Genomic DNA, 10,302 nt, shown 5'->3' with positions numbered 1-10,302 from the left:
AACTTTTTATCTTTCTTGAGGAGTTCAGTTAGAGGTTTAGCAACCTTGGAGAAATTCTCGACGAAGCGGCGGCAATAGCTCGCTAAGCCAAGGAAGCTCCGAACTTGCTTGACCGTCTCAGGTGGAGTCCAATCAAGGACGGCTTGAACTCGCTCGGGATTGACAGCAATACCCTTACCAGAGATTACATGGCCTAGATAGGTCACTTCTGGCAACCAAAATTCACACTTGGAGAATTTGGCATAAAGGCGATGCTCTCGAAGTTTCATCAATACCAGCCTTAGATGTTCGGCATGTTCCTCTTCATTCTTGGAGTAGATGAGTATGTCATCGAGGTATACTACGACGAATTTATCCAAATACTCCATGAAGACCGAGTTCATTAACCGAGAGAAGGTAGCTGGGGCATTGGTTAAACCGAAGGACATAACGGTGTACTCGTATTGGCCATAACGAGTAACAAAGGCCGTTTTGGGAATGTCCCCGTTTCTGATTTTGATTTGATGGTAGCCCAACCTCAAATCCATCTTGGAAAAGACTGAGGATCCAGCGAGCTGATCATACAGATCGTTGATCCTGGGAAGCGGATACTTGTTCTTGATGGTGACCAAGTTGACAGGTCGGTAATCTACAACCATTCGATCCGTTCCATCCTTCTTCTTGACGAAGAGGACGGGGCAAGCCCAAGGAGAGGAACTAGGACGGATGAAACCCTTTTTCAAGGACTCATCGAGTTGGTTCTTAAGCTCGGCTAGTTCTAAGGGTGCCATCTTGTAGGGTCTTCTAGAAATTGGAACGGTTCCTGGAACAAGGTCTATCACAAACTCGACATCCCTGTCAGGTGGAACACCTGGCAGTTCTTCTGGAAAGACATCCGGAAAGTCTCGGACTACCGGAACATCCTCAAGGTCTGGAAGGGGGTTGGCATTTAGGGAGTAAAGTTGGCGCTTGGCCACTCGAGTTAAGACATTGACTGTCTTGCCCGATGGGTGAGTAAGTTGAACGGTTCTAGTGGCACAATCAATCTTAGCATAATGAGCTGACATCCAGTCCATACCCAAGATGATGTTTATGTCCGAGGACTTGAGAGCTATTAAGGATGCAAGGAAGACAAGTCTATCGACAAGAATTTCGTTCCCATGGCTTACTCTAGAAGTTTGCCATCTAGAGCCAGGGGTTTGAATTTCCATGGTAGAGGGCATGTCACAGAATGTCGTGTTATGCAATCGAGAATAGTTCTCGGATATGAATGAATGAGATGCTCCAGTATCGAAAAGAATAGATGTCAGATGGCAGTTAACAAGGAGCGTACCAAGGACGACGCTAGGATCCTCATGAGCCTCCTCGGCTGAAACATAGTTGACATGGCCACGGGCAGTGGTGACCGGCTTGGCATAGAATGTCTTTCCCGCGGGCTTACCACGGCCAACAGATTTTCCAGTTTGATTGGTGTTGTTGTTCTGGGGACACTCTCGACTATAGTGACCCGGCTCTCCACACTTGAAACATGTCACCACATTGGGGCGTGGAGCAGCATTAGCAGCGGGGCCACCATAGGGCTTGGGCGGTGCAAATTGCTGGTTGGGACGAGGCGCCTCAAAGGATGGCCTTGGGATGAACCTGGGTGGCAGTGCCGTGCTTGGGATCCACACCCGGCGCTTCTGAGCTCCAGAGCCGGATGAAGAGCCAAAATCATGTGAGTGCTTGCGTGAAGCGTCATAATCAGTCTGGCCTGTCTCAGCGCTGATGGCTTTATTGACCAACTTTTGAAAGGATGTGCACTCGGGCAGACGAAGATCACAGCGAAGCTTAGGGCTAAGTCCCTAGCGGAACCTTGCCTGCTTCTTAGCGTCAGTAGATACCTCTTCAGGGGCATAACGTGCCAGATTCCCAAATTCACGACTATATGCATCCACAGTCAGTCTTCCTTGGGTGAAATTGCAGAACTCCTCCCTCTTGCGATCCATGAGACCTTCCGGAATGTGATGCTCATGGAAAGCCTCACTGAATTCAGCCAAGTAGTGATTTGGCCGACCGGGCGCATAGCTTCAAAATTTTCCCACCAGAGGCTAGCAGGGCCTTCGAGATGGTAGGCAACGTAAGTAACCTTGTCGGCTTCGGCTACGTTGGCAGAACGTAGCTTGTGGGTGATGCTGCGAAGCCAGTCATCCGCGTCGAGGGGCTCGACGGAATGGTTAAACTTTAGTGGGTACAGCTTGATAAAGCCATTGATTGACACCAAGTCATTTCGCGGGTGGCGTGCAGTGTTCTGATCAATCCGCTCCAGCAGGCGGTTAGTCTCACGCTTGTTTCTTTCCGCCTCCAGCATCACTTCAGCCAGGGAAGGCGGGTGAGGCAGATTTTCACCCCTAGCTGCACTGGCTTCCCCCTGCTCCGGGGCAGTAGGGTTGCTGCGGGTGTTGACCATCCTAGGAAAAAACAAGACAACGGTTTAGATAAGGATGGCTCAAACTTAGCAAGGAAGTGCAGAATGTAATGGATAACACGGAATGCAGAGATGTTCATCCGTATGTCATGGTAATATAAAACTGCCATATATATACCAACGGTCATACACATCATACATAGTTTAGTACAAGCCCAGGCTACAGTACAACTATGATGAAAGACGTTACATCTCATCGGAGGCATTCCAAGCTCCTATACATTATTTGTCTACACCTCTGGAAACGATTACACACCAAGTCATATTCCACAAGTCACGTAGGACAGTGGAGATACAACTATTACAGTACTAGTGGTACTACTACTAACTCAGACAGCTCCGTAGTAGTCCTCATAGAAGTCACCTCCATAGCCTGGAAGTTCAACATGATCATCCGGGAATAGACGGTCCTGAGGAGCTTGTGGACCATAGGGGCTAGGATGAGGTCTTGGACCAACAAACGGTGGCCTGTGGGGACCACGGGGTGGGGTGATGCCTCCCACATCACGCAAATCCACCATGTCTGGCAGAGCAGATCTCACAGGATACAGATCCCTTGTATCCATACATCCAGCTTGCACCGCAGGTGCAAACCGAGTCAATGTGGCCCAATGATCAGCACGGGTATTGAAAAGCTCCAACCTCAAGGCCCGATTCTCTCGGTCCTTATCTTCGAGCATCTCGGCAGTGGTACGAGTTAATGAGTCCTCCTGAGTGGAGTCAGCATAGATAGCCTGAAGATACCCTTGCGCTCCCGGAAGTGAAGCTGGCATGTAACGGAAGTCAGTGTTCTGAAGCAGGCCAGTCCGGACTCGCATGATGGTCATCATGGAAAAGGCAACATCCTGCACAGCCATCTCAACAGTAACCCTGAGTCCATAGGAACAATGAAGGGGCTCGGTAGATCCAGGATAAGAAGGAAATATCCTGACGATGCAGAAATATTGGCTTTGATTAAAGTCTCAGAATTGCTCTTCGATGGTGTATTCGGGATACCAACGGTAACCCGTCTCGATCATTACCCGGACTAACATGGCAGTATGACCAGGCACGTCGAGGCACTGGGTCAGGCGAACCACTTGGTTTTGAGCACGGTTGGCCATCTGAAAGCATAACCACAATGCAAAGACATTAGAATTTCTAGGGAAAATTGGACAGCATAACAGCTATAAATGCTCAGAAAAAGATTTGAGACATCCACAACAGTTTGCAATACCACTCAACAACATCATATCAAGGTTCTGATTCAACTGGCAACATACTAAAAATAGTAGAAATTGTACTGAGGCTTGTAACAACAATCCTATAAGCTACTACAGATTAGTAACACATGAACCTGATAGAAGAAGAGAGCCTAGTCCTTAACCCACGTTGAATGAGAAGAGAATGACTCGGATCAGAGGGCATAAGGTAAAGGAGTAAAAGAGCCTTACGTTCCCTCCCACAATCAATTCCCCTACATATAACTAAAGCATTTCTAGACTCGACATCGACTAGTTTGGCTCAATGAACCTACAGGCAGTCCGGCTCTGATGCCAACGCTGTCAGGACCCCGATTCCATGCCACATTGATCTAGCCGGTAACACATCATATCACTTTGCGGCCTCACGCACGGTATCCCACGGGTGTTGCCTTACCATGGCACGGGACCGTTTGCGCCTTTTGGCTCATGTATATGATAGTGTCGCTAGCATCCATATGACAGAGAACCCGGGCCGACATGGCTAGTCGTGAACCCAAAGCGGCACAGACCTATGGAGACAGGCATACATGAATCACATCGAGCATGTCGGTCATCAGCAAGTGATTCCGGGCTGTAGCACTGGGCTAACAGGACTCCGGGGGAACCCGAGTTGTAGCAGGCTAGGAAGGACTCCGGATGTCACTGCGTGACATTTCCCCGAAGGGACAAACATAGGAACGACGTGAAACACATGCCGGCCAGTCAAGTGTCCTGAGCAGTAGTGTTGGGCTAGCAGGACTCCGGTGAACCGGGCTGTAGCGGACTACTATGGCTCAAGGAACACTAGAGTACATTTCCCCATAAGAAAGGCTGCCAAGGATAAACAACTAGATTGTCGGATCCCACTCATACCAAGCATTTCAATCATACACACAATATGCCCGATATGAGTACATGAAACATGGCATCACAACAAAACTCTACAACTCAAGTACTTTATTTAAAGGCTCCAGAGAGCCATACATAACATGTTCATACAGATAGGGGTCACATGACCCGACACTCAAGTCATACAATCATACAAGCACAGGCGGAAGTAAATAGTCTGAGTACAGACACTAAAAAGCAAGAAGGATTCTCGAAGCCTGTCTATCTACATAGGGCCCTCCATGGCCAGGATCACCACCTGGGTGGCTAGTCACTCGTCGATGTCAAGGTCTACGTAGAATCCATCGGAGGGGGCGGTGTTGTCGTCTGAAAACAGTAATTAAGCAAACTTGAGTACAAAAGTACTCAGCAAGTCTTACAACAGAACCTACTTTACGTGCTCATTCTCAAGAAGGTGGTGAGGTTATTGCAGCACGCCAGCTTTGACTCTTGGCTAAGCTATCCTACGGAACTCCACTAGTAAAATAGTTTTCGCACACGAGTCCACTACTCACCAACACAATACTCCACCGAGGATCCTCTCTCGTCATCCTACGAGAGGGCCATCCTCGGTACTCACACTTATCTTGAGTCTTTTAGTAGTATCCATTAACTTGTCTATGAAATGTATAGGCAACCAAGTAGTCCTTTACCACGGACGCGGCTATTCGAATAGATGATGTTAACCCTGTAGGGGTATACTTCTTCATACACACTTTCACCACTTACCGCCGTTTACACGACATGTACCCGGCAACCTTCAAGCGGAAGCCCAGCGAGGGTGCCGGCCACGGCCTACCTAAACACTTAAGTCTCTAGTCCAGGTTTATCGCCTATCCAGGTTCCATCCGCAGGGAGTCCGGCCGAGGTTTCCACATACGGCCCCAAACGATGTGAACAGGGTAATCACACCAAACATAATCAACACATGGCAATATGCAACAATATGATGCATGCTATGACATGGCAAGATAAAAGTGTCTTGGCCTAATGCAAGCTAAAACAGAAGGGGATGAACTCATTTGAATCAAAGATTCAAATATTAGCTCATTAAACATGGCCTTATTAGTGCATTACCTTATTCGGCTTAAACAGCAAGGTTAACTTGTTTTGTCGAGCATGAAACCTTTACAGATGGATAGATTGAATTTTTCTGATCATTTTTCATATATAAATCTTTGCATTTGGAGCTATGGTTGATTTTCTATGATTTTTAGAAGTTTTGACTATTTTCTGGAATTTCCTTATTAAAGAATAAATCCAGTAATTGAATTAATGTGTCAGCACTGCGTCACTGTGACGTCAGCGGGTCAAAGGCACCAGCCCAGGTCAAACCTGACTTGTGGGCCCCATCTGTCAGTCTCTCAGCTAACTAACAGAGTTAGTTAGTGTTTAGTTAGCACTAAACTAGGTTAGTTAGGCCCTGGGCCCACATGTCAATGAGAGAGAGTTAGTTAACGAGGTCGTTAACCTCTAACAGAGTGATTAGCTCTAATTAAAACTAATCTAACTAAGTTAGGAGCCGGCCCCACCTATCAGTGACTCGGGCGGGGTCAAACTGGGGTCAAACCCCTGGTCTGCGGGATTAATCCCGCCGGCGTTGAGTCGCCGGCGAGGCCGAGACGGCGGAGAGCGTCGGAAACGCTGCTCCGGCCACGGTTCGATGCACGGTGAGTGCTACGGGTAGCTGGCGGTGTGGCGCATCCAACGCTGGCGTTGGTTGGTGCTGGGATGGCCGGGAACGACGACGGCGTCGAGCCGGGCGGCGGCCGGAGCTCGGCCGTTGGTGGTTTTGCTGCTGCAGCGAGCTGGCGGGGAAACAGACGCACTAGCGAGGCGCTATGAGGTGCGGTGAGTGCGTTAAGTACCCGCGCCTGACCAAATGGTCACCAGAGTGACGCCGGCGTCGAGCTCCCGCAGCGGCGTGCTACGGTGAGCAAGGGGCCGGCGTCTACGGCGAGCAAACGAGGCAGAGAAGAGTGGGGTTCGGTAGAGGAGCTCACGGCGGTTGCAGAACGCGTCTCAGCGGTCTCGGGGGAGGTCAGACATCGTCGGGGCGTTGCCGGCGATCTTGGCACACCGAGGAAGAAGAAGGCATCGGGGAGGTGCTTGGAGGCGTCCGGCGTCGCGTGAGTCGACGAGGAGGTCGAGGACGGCAGCACGGAGCTAATGGGCTTGTCGGAGAGGCAAGGGGGTGGCTCTGGAGACAACTACGGCGAACGGCGGTGAGGTTGGTGCTCGGCCATCGCGGGAGAGGTGAGGGAGACGAGGGGGAAGAGAGGGGAGGAGTGCAGGGAGGTGCTGGGCATCTCCGTGGCGCTCGGATGGGGACGAGGAGGAAGCAGGAGGTGGAAGCAGGAGGTGGTCGCGGGTGCACGCGTCGGCGACACGCCTCTGCCTACTGGCAGAGGTGGGTGATGACTGGCACAGGCCAGGTGGTCTGGGCCAGCACAGGTGAGTCCCAGGTGGGTTTCTCTCTCTCTTTTACTTACTTGTTTTCTTTTCTATTTTTTTCTGCAACTGTTGGGCTTTATTAAAAATACCTAGACATCTTTAAAAATCCTGAAAATAATCAGGGGCTCTGTTTAGATTATTTCCAACAGCCCACACTTATTTCCAGAATTATCTGAGCATTTAAATTATTTTATAGCATTTAAATGCCCAAATTCAAATACTTATGATTTAATTCAATGACCTTCTGTTGACCTAGAAAATTGTGCACCAATTTTGCCAGAGGTTCTAACCCAAGACAAAGAGAGTGAACTTTTTAGAAGGGCATTTCAGGTTCATTGAAAATAATTTTAGTAAACCCTAGTTGTTTCCAGGGGGTGCTGGGGGTTCTGCCTTCCCCATTTCAAATTTAAGAGGAATTTAAACATGATGCACACTCTAATGCTTGAACTAGTTAGGGTGTGACAGCAGATGGGTTGTATGTTGTTTTCCACAGATTTGAGGCTTTCCACAGATGGCCTGTATACTGTTGGATGTCCATCCAACGGCCGTCGTGCTTCTTCAATCTCTGCTCTTCCTGCTCCAGCCGCTCAAACAAGCGTCGGCGGGACTGCCTGCTCCCTCCTCCCCGCGGCCGGCTGTGCTGCCGCGCAGGCCTCACCGCCCCACCGTACTCCCATCGCTGGCCTAGCCATCCCTCTACTCACCCACACCTGCTGTTATTCTCCGGCGACGGTAGACGAACCAGTAAACCCTCGTACAGTCGCACTCCCCTCCGCGTGGGAAACAAAAACAACGGCAGAGTCTTCCCTACCTCCGTGTCGTTCCCTTCCTAGGCCTCGCCGTCGTCCACTGCCCTGGTGCTCTCGGCGTGGCGTGGTCAGCGTGGTCAACGACCGACATGCATCTGAAGTGGACTTTACGTGGAGAGGCTGACAGCTGGGTCCACGGCCGCACGCGAGGAAATGCCTTCTTATTACGCGCAAAATAATGATTTCCTCCACATGACATCTAGGACCCACCGAAATGGCCTCTGTATTTCGTGAAAAAACGTTACCGCCGCTGACAGCTCAGACCCACCAGCTATATCTTCGCACGCAAGGAAGTGCCTCCTTATTACACACAAAAAAATGAATACTCCCCCTGCTAGCTGGGACCCAGTATAGTGGGCCTACTAAGTTAAAGGGGACGAAGGGCTTTGTCAACTTAGTCAATATGCACGATTCTAGCTCGAATGACCGTACGATGTCCATCCAACGGCCGTAGTGCTTCTTCAACCTCTAGTCTTCTTGCTCCAGCCGCCCAAAGCAGCGCCGGTCGTGCTGCCTGCTCCTGCCTCCCGTGGCCAGCTGTGCTGCCGCGGAGGCCTCACCGCCCCATACTACTACCACCACTGGCCAGGCCATCCCTCCACTCCACTCACCCACACCCCCTGTTATTCTACGGTGACGGCAGCGCAGCCGAACCGGTGAACTCTTGTACTCCTCTCCGCGTGGGCATCCACTGTCGCGTCTTCCCCGGCTCCGCGTCGTCCCCTTCCTAGGCCTCGTCGTCGTCCACCGCCGTGGTGCTGTCGGCGCGGCGTGGTCAATGTGGTCAACGACCAAATTCCATCGAAAGAATACTGTACGTGGAGAGGCTGACAGCTAGGTCCACGGCAGCCGCAAGGAAGTGCCTCCTTATTACGCGGAAAATAATTATTCCTCCACCTCACAGCAGGGACCCACCAGATGCCCACCAGTATATCACGAAAAAACGTTTGCTCCTGACTGCTGGGACCAACCCGACGGGCCACCGTATTTCGTGAAAAAAACGTTCCCCTACTGTCAGCTCAGACCCACCGGAAGTGCCTCCTTATTACGCACAAAAAATGAATACCCCCTGCTAGCTGGGACCCACCTTAGTGGCAGGCTGACTTGTGGGCCTACTAAGTTGACGGGGACGAAGGGCTTTGTCAACTTAGTCAATATGCACGATTCTAGCTCCAGTGACCATACGATGTCCATCCAACGGCCATAGTGCTTCTTCAACCTCTGGTCTTCTTGCTCCAGCCGCCCAAACTAGCGTCGATCGTGCCTCGTGCTCCTGCCTCCCGTGTCCGGCTACGATGTGGCGGAGGCCTCACCGGCCCCTACTACTCCCACCGCTGGCCAGGCCATCCCTCTACTCACCCACACCCCCTGTTATTCTGTGGCGACGGCAGCCTCACACTGCAGCGAACCAGTGAACCCTCGTACTCCTCTACGCATGGGCATCCACTGCCGCGTCTTCCCCGGCTCCGCGTTGTCCCCTTCCTAGGCCTCGCCGTCGTCCACCGCCCTGGTGCTCTCGGCGCGGCGTGGTCAACGTGGTCAAGGAACGGCTTCCATCGAACATGGACTGTACGTGGAGAGGCTGACAGCTGGGTCCACGCCCGCAGCAAGGAAGTGCCTCCTTATTACGTGTAAAATAATTATTCCTCCACCTGACAGCGGGGACCCACCGGATGGGCCACCAGTATTTTGCGAAAAAAATCGTTTCCCCCTGACTGCTGGGACCCACCGGACGGGCCACCGTATTTCGTGAAAAAAAACGTCCCCCCCTGTCAGCTCGGACCCATCGGAAGTGCCTCCTTATTACGCACAAAAAAATGAATACTCCCCCGGCTAGCTGGGACCCACCTTGTTGGGAGGCTGACTTGTGGGCCTACTAAGTTGACGGGGACGAAGGGCTTTGTCAACTTAGCCAATATGAACGATTCTAGCTCCAGTGACCGTACGATGTCCATCCAATGGCCGTAGTGCTTCTTCAACCTCTGGTCTTCTTGCTCCAGCCGCCCAAAGCAGCGCCGGTCGTGCTGCATGCTCCTGCCTCCCGTGGCCAGTTGTGCTGTCGCAGAGGCCTCACCGCCCCCTACTATTCCCACCGCTGGCCAGGCCCTGCGGCGACGGCAGCCTCACACCGCAGCCGAACCAGTGAACCCTCGTAGTCCTTTTCGCGCGGGCTTCCACTGCCGCGGCGTCCCCTTCCTAGGCCTCGCCGTCGTCCACCGCCGTGGTGCTCTCCGCGCGGCGTGGTCAACGTGGTCAAGGAACGACTTCCATCAAAAGAGTACTGTACATGGAGAGGCTGACAGCTGGGTCCACGGCCACAGCCCAGTTTTTTGTGATTTGCCAAGTAAGTCGCTTTGTCAGGCCTGTTGGGCTGCAAATCTTTCAAGACGAGGAGAGCTTTCATTCGGCTGGCCGAGAAAATGGCCCATCGGTAATGAGAAATGGGTTGTACATTTTTAAAACACATCAAACCGGCAATTAG

Source organism: Triticum aestivum, chromosome 3A (genome assembly GCF_018294505.1).
Source record: "Triticum aestivum cultivar Chinese Spring chromosome 3A, IWGSC CS RefSeq v2.1, whole genome shotgun sequence".
Lineage (NCBI taxonomy): Eukaryota > Viridiplantae > Streptophyta > Magnoliopsida > Poales > Poaceae > Triticum > Triticum aestivum.
Note: the sequence above shows the minus strand (reverse complement) of the source record.